Source organism: Silene latifolia, chromosome Y (assembly GCF_048544455.1).
Source record: "Silene latifolia isolate original U9 population chromosome Y, ASM4854445v1, whole genome shotgun sequence".
Lineage (NCBI taxonomy): Eukaryota > Viridiplantae > Streptophyta > Magnoliopsida > Caryophyllales > Caryophyllaceae > Silene > Silene latifolia.
In genome coordinates, this window is record NC_133538.1 from 304,272,644 (window position 1) to 304,279,678 (window position 7,035).

General features: G+C 36.3%; 1 long non-coding RNA gene across 1 annotated transcript; it reads left to right on the forward strand.

Annotated features, from left to right (window-relative positions):
• The first annotated feature begins 4,066 nt into the window (after positions 1-4,066).
• LOC141627312 (uncharacterized) lies at positions 4,067-5,001 on the forward strand. The gene is made up of 2 exons (XR_012536876.1): positions 4,067-4,300; positions 4,485-5,001. It is a non-coding gene; the product is annotated as an uncharacterized LOC141627312 (long non-coding RNA).
• Positions 5,002-7,035: the final 2,034 nt, after the last annotated feature.

Below are 7,035 nucleotides of genomic sequence, written 5' to 3' on the forward strand. Positions count from 1 at the left end.
TTATCACAATGGCATCCACTAGCTCGTCCGCACCACCTCTCACTACCATTTCTTGGCTTCGATTCTTCATGGATCGTTGCAATATCGAAAATAATGGTTTGAATTTAACCGATTGGGATGCGCAACTTCGCTTAGCCGCGAAAGGTGATGACAAGCTCAAATACCTTACCCAGGCTCCTCCCGCTACTCCTAATGCTAGTTCAACAACCGCGGTTATGGAGGCCTTTGAGACATACCAAAAAGAATCCGCCGCGGTCAAGAATGTCTTGATTTTTTCCATGGAACCCGATCTTCAAAGGAGTGCCATAAAATGAGCACCTCCTATGAAATCTTTACTAGACTTATGACCATGTTTTCACAAGCTCCTAAGATTATTCAATATGAAGCGGCTTCCCAATTCTCTGACCTCAATATCAAAGAAGGACAAAAAGTGTGTCCTTATGTGGTCAAAATTATTGAGTATGTTGAGACCCTCAAGTTGCAAGGGGTTGAGATCCCCAAGCAACTCGTGATTGACCGACTGCTTGATTCCTTAAACCGAATCAAGGGCTATGTTCAGTTTAGGGTAAACTATAACGTACATACAAAACATGAAAACCGATCTCCATGAGTTGCACAAAATGCTTGTGCAAGCCGAAAGGGAAATGGGGCTTAATGCAAGCACTAGCAAGGATGTGCTCAACATCAATGCAAAGAGTAAGGAAAAGTTTAAGAAAAATGCTAACAAGGGTAAGAAGCCCACTTCCTACAAAGGTAAGGAGAAAGCCATTAAGAATAGCTCTTCCAAACCCAAAAGGGGAGTCAAACTCGATGACAAGTGCCATTATTGTAATGGCATAGGCCATTGGAATCGCAATTGCCCGAAATATTGGAAGACATCAAAGCTGGACATGTGACTCCAGTGGGTAATATTTCTTCCAAAAGTTTATGATATTGATATTAATTTTCCAACTCAACTTTGTATTAAGATACTAGTTGTGTTTCTCACCCTTCTTATTGAATTTAGGGCATGAGAAGAAAGGAAAAGCTAAGCAAGCATGAGGAGGTTCTCCAAAGGAAGTTATAGTAGCCGCCGCATAGATGGAGACTTATGGACTTGGCTTGGCGTTTTATTTTGAATATGTCTTCATAATAGTAGTTATGTTATGACATTGTCTTAAAAACTACTCGGAGTAAGTTTTTCGTGTGCTATTTTAGAGAGTAGATGGCGTTAGTCTCAGGATCTCTTCTTCCAGACTTCTTCCTTTTCCTTTACTCTTTTCTACTCTAGACTACTCGGATTCGGAACTAGTAATCGGTACATTTACTCCTTTTTATTTCTTATTCGTAATTGTTAATTTTAATTCTTCCCTTCTTTTATTGCTTTTCATTATTGCCTTATTCAATCTCCTTTCGCATTATTATCATGTTTAATTCCGTTTATATATGCATTATTATTGTTGGTTCGATGATGATACGTAGCTAATTCCCTTTTGCTAAGACTAGGGAATCCATGATTATGAAGGAGTAGTAATTGATTTATTAGGTTAATGCTTGTGTAGTCTTTGTTGTTAATCGCTGCAATTAATTATTTCTGCCTAATTGAGTCGACGCAATTAGTAATATAATCGTAGTAAACCTTGACCTGGACCGGAAGTTTGGAAAGGGTGAGACTCGTAGTGAACATTAGGGCACCGTAGTGAGGGCGGAAGCTAAGTTATTTGTGCTTTAGGGCGAATTGAGACCGGAAGGAGATATTCACTGCCCCATAGACCATACCCGGATTGACCTGAGACCTAGATTGCTTGACTGAATGATCATGGTGAACCCACTGTCTTAGCTGCTTTCTCCTTATTTACTTGATCTTTATTGTCTTGCCTTTTTTCTCTTCCTTAATCTCTTTAGTTTAGAACAACAAATTCAAACCCCCAATTTGGTTACCGTGATGGACTTAGTAAAGCTGACATTTTCCCATCTCCCAGTGGAGATCGACCCGACTTCCCTAGCTATATTAGTTAGAGCCAGTTGGTTATTTTTGATCGGTACACGACTGCCCTGTCAACGATGAGAAATTGGTGTTATGACGATGATGATGACGATAAGGTGTTGATGTGATGCCGATGACGATGACGATGACGATGCTGCTTCTGATGACAACTACGGGAATAACCATGTATACTACCACCCCATTTCTCGCTCCTTTCCGAATTTGAACTCAGCTGATGATTTTAGCTTCGATATCCGATTATCTTAGAACTGGTGAACTGATCTTTCTCATTTTTTGGTGTTTGTCGCCAATTAGGGTTATTCTTATTCTTATTATTGTTATTATTGCTTTGATTTTTAAACCTACTTCGTTTACCCAGGTTAGGACAGGTAAATGGATAATTGATAAACCTCTGTCCCATCTAGAACTCATCTTGGGTAATTGATGACAAAGAATTTGGATTATTAAATGATATTATTTTACAGTTGGTTGTTGACTCATGTGTTGTTACAAACTATATGATAAGACCATCTGAGAGCGTTAAAAGTATCTATATATTATACAATACTTGGAAAGTAATTTAAATTTTTAAGTTCGTAAGTAAATATTGTATTTTAAAGTTACCTTTCAAGTATAAAGTAGTTACTTTTGTTGGTTTCATGTATGAAGACAGTCTTAGGGTAGAATTATTCACGTGTAAATGTGTTTATTGAGCTTGTGTTTATTGAGCTCACTAATATTAATCAGTTAATGTTGGAAAGATTGACAAGAGTGATGATTTGTTTGGTTGGTTTTGGACAAATTTATTGATTGGTGGGAGGCTTGAAACATTTGTTTTAGATTACATGAGACAGTCTAGGGCCAAGATATTTGAGTGATGGTATTTTCTCAGCCATGAAATTCAATGATTAAATTCGTATCAAATGGTTTTCGTTTTAAATTCAATGCTTTAGTGACGACCTCTAAACATTTGTTTTGAATTCAATGCATAAATCAATGTTTTTGGTTTGGATATTTAGGAATCAACATATCAGTTTAGAAAAAAAAAAATTTTGGTCATTGGGTGGGTATACAAGTTCCCTTCTGTGCGCTTTTGGTGAATCGAGTATTAAGCTCAATGAGTTTAGCAAATGTGCGTTCCGTTTTTGCCTTTGCCTGAGTTATACTTACCCATTCCTGGCTTTTAATTCTTTTACAGAGTTGAGGTTTTAATTTGCGTAATTCACTAGCCGATGGGCGTCATCGCTTTGAGTTTAATGGAACTGAATATCTCCAATGCATTACCTAGGGTACGTTGCTGCTCTCTATGTTATTGTCTTCACTAATATGGTTGTAGAGTTTAGTTGCACACTCAAGTAGTCCAACTGATTTAGTCTAACTTAGACCATATCTAACTGATTGAGGGAAGCAATTACCTATGAGATTACCGATTCTTTAACAATTTGTTCAACAAATTTAATTGCTATATTTTTAACTAAGAATATTGAATATTGATATTTGGTGTGTTAACTTGAAGTTATCGTTTAGAATAGTGGTGACTTGTAAGGCAAATATGAGTTGGTCATTTTGACAATATCTTTTGGCATAAATTTGCCTTTTAAAGATACCTAATTGTGTAAGTATGTCGCTTCTTAAATCGTTAACAATATCACAATGAATTTAGTAGCCTATGCGGTGACTAGAATGTTGCATTTTGAGTTCTTGACAAACAAACTAAAGTAGTCTGAACTTAGGGAAGGTGAGCAGGCTCCTGTGAGTTTTACTTACTCATAAGTTGGGATTGTGTGTATCCGTCTTCTTGGTTTGGGCGATGATCTACTAGAAACCCGTGACTGAGAAGTGCTATATTTGGTGTAAACAACTATTTGAACTTTTGAATGATGCTGATGTCTTCTTGTCGTAAAATAATCGAATCCGGAAAAAGGTATATTGCGGATCAACTTTGTTAGCAAACTCTTTCAACAATGCTGATTTTTTAATTTGCGAGAATTATTGTTGCCATGTGTAAGGTATATTTTCGTGCTGTATAACTATAACTGATCTGTTTTTTTTAACTTAACAATGACCATAATATTATTCTTATATTCGTGTAATGGCCTTCACAACTACGGGATTTCTGATAGAATGATATTTAATGGATCGTAGGTTCTCTTAGGTGAGGCTGTGAGGGCGTGAGGGCTATTTTGCTGAAAGAGCAGCCAAACAAACTGCCAACATTCTTAAGAGAAGAGGCAAGATGTTGGATTCTGAAGTTGATTTACTTAAATGCGTGACTGCCGATCGAAAAACTAAGGCATCATTTTTTGACAAGACAGCTGAGGAAGCTGCAGTAAGGTATCCATACTCTTGAATTACTTCTTACTCCCTCCATTTAATTTTTATCTTCCCACTTCAATAAATTACTCCTCACATATATTGGAGAAATGAGAAGATAAAAGTTGAATGGAGGGAGTAGTTCTTAGTCATTGTTTTTCCATGTAATATATCACATGCTTATTTAGTTTCCCCATACGAAAAGCGGGAGGGTCTTGTTGAAGTCAAGGAAGAGTATATTGAAGATGATGATGATGAAGAATGGCGGTGAAGAAGGTTTTGAAGAAAGTATATAACATTCAGGCAAGACATTTTCATTCACATACAAGTCTTCCTTCCGTGGCGGATGATGGTGATTCAATCTTATCACATTTTGACTCCTTTATTTTATAAGAATGTACCCATTCTACTTTAGGTCAATTAGGATAAAAGTTACCCTTGCGATTTGGGCCCTATATTTTCATTTCATTTTCTTTATTACTTGTGCAAGTCTGCTTAAGAAGTTAGTTGTATTCAAGGTTTAGTCTTATATGAATGGGTTGGTTAAGCCTTGGAATCTTGGATGTACGGGATTAGATTAGATTTCTCAACTGCTACGTTCTGGTATTTGTTCTCTCTTCTCTCATAAAACCCTCGTTGCCATAGGAAAGTCTTCCTAGAAAACAGACACAAAAAATTGCATATTTCCTCACTTGCTTGCTTATGTTTGGCTGGGTTTCATCTGATTTTTGTTGGATAAGTAGTAAAGTTCTCAATATTTTATCTTATTTGATGTTGTTTATGTTATTGTTTTTTTATTGTAGTTTGATGCTGCTCCTGTTGTTGTTATCCTACCTGGGGAAAAAAAAGGTTACTTTGAATCGTTGTTACTGTTTTTTTGTTATGTTGTTTTAATTTAATTTGATGTTATTTTGTTTTAGTAATATAATGAATCAACTAAAAAACAGAATAAGGAAAATATAGAGACTAACATTTGGTAACTTTTACCCCTGCATATTTTATGTGAAAGAAGATCTGTTGTTTTGTTAATGACATAATTAAAAATACATTGAGACGGGGGTAATGCTGGGGTATGGATTTTCCTAACGTGGAAGGTTGCACGAGACACTATGGAAATGAGCTCCCACTATCTTAGTATGTTCGTCCGTTATCATTTACATATGTTGTTGACTGAATTCTGAAGCTTTCAATGTTGGATTATCATTTATGCCCCCTTCGTTTCTTTATTCTTGGTCACGGGTATTTTAATCAAGTTAAACAAAAGATCGGGACGGAGTGACGAGGGAGTGGTTGATTATATGTTGAAGAATAGATCCCTTAGAGCAGTTGTTTTTTCCCACTGAAGAATATGATCAACGATTTGGGACAAAGGAGACTATGGGAAGGTGTGGTTCTATAAGTAAAAGGAGTGTTCGTTTTGTATTTGCCAATCATAGAGACTTGAGAGCGACCAAAGTCCACTAAGATATATATGGGCATTATATGGTAAACTAAAATTTTAGGTACTCCTTCTGGCAGAATTGAGGAACTTTGTAATACGTGAATCAAATGTAAGTTGATGAAAGGGTTCGTGTCACACACCATGATGTCACAAATATCATTAAAAAAAATTTAGATTCCAATATGTATGCTTTTTTCATGGCACCCTAAAGACATACCAGAGTGCTTCTATATGCTTGATGTGACTCTTATTTATACACATTTAGTCCCCTAACTAGCCTAGTTCCTATGCTTTTTAGTGTGTATTAGGGTCGTTTCTTGTCTTTAGTTTCCTATTATGCATATTCTATGAGGCTTGGTGTCCATTGTAGGAGAGGAGTACTAGCCTTGCCCAAACAGAGTGAAATGGAGCTAAATTGATAACATCCAACGACCAAGCATCAAAAAGGCCAACACTAAAGGCATAACTCAATAAAACAAGTAATTGGGCGATAACGAATGATCCCCACGACCTATGAAGGACCCCCACGAGTTAGGGGGAAGCCAAAACAAGAAGAAGAAGAAATGCAGCACATGACGGCCGTCCCAAAACTAGCCCAGGCATCCCCAAGCCAAGATGGGCGTCCCTCAGTGCAGGATGAATGTCCATCAGAGGGAGGATGTGCATCCTCTTCTAGGACTTGCAAGGCGTTGGACTTCAATTAAGGGGCTTAATCGTCATTTAAGCCCTTAGTTAACCTAATCCGTCTACTACTATATATTCCCTCTTTGTAATAAATTGAGGGTTAAGCCTCTTTAGTTTAAATTAAGCAAAATAGAATTAGTCTTTAATCATTCCACAAATTGCACTTTAATCATTCCTTAATTATTTCTCAAACAATCTTAGATCTAGCTTTTTAATTGAAGAATTCTTGGGTTTGTATTGGGGAATTGACAACTCTCCATCATTAATCAAAGGTTTCTTCCATTATTCTTCCAATTTCCTTTGTTAAATTCAAGTTATTTACATTTGGATCTCTTGAGTATGTATTTGAAGACTAACTGACAAGTCTTCAACATTATTCAAAAGTTCTCCTTTATTTATGTTCATCTTTACTTTCCAACATGGTAACCTTCTGGATCTCTCTTTATTTACCTGTTAATTTCTTGTTTTATTACCTTGCTTAATCATCATGTTCATTTATGTTGTGATGTTTGATACCATTACTAGCATAATAATTGGTAGATAAAGTACTTGGTGTCGTTAATACTAGAATTAGCCTACCAAATTAACAATTTATAACCTAAACTTGACTCTACTAACTTTAAACTAATAC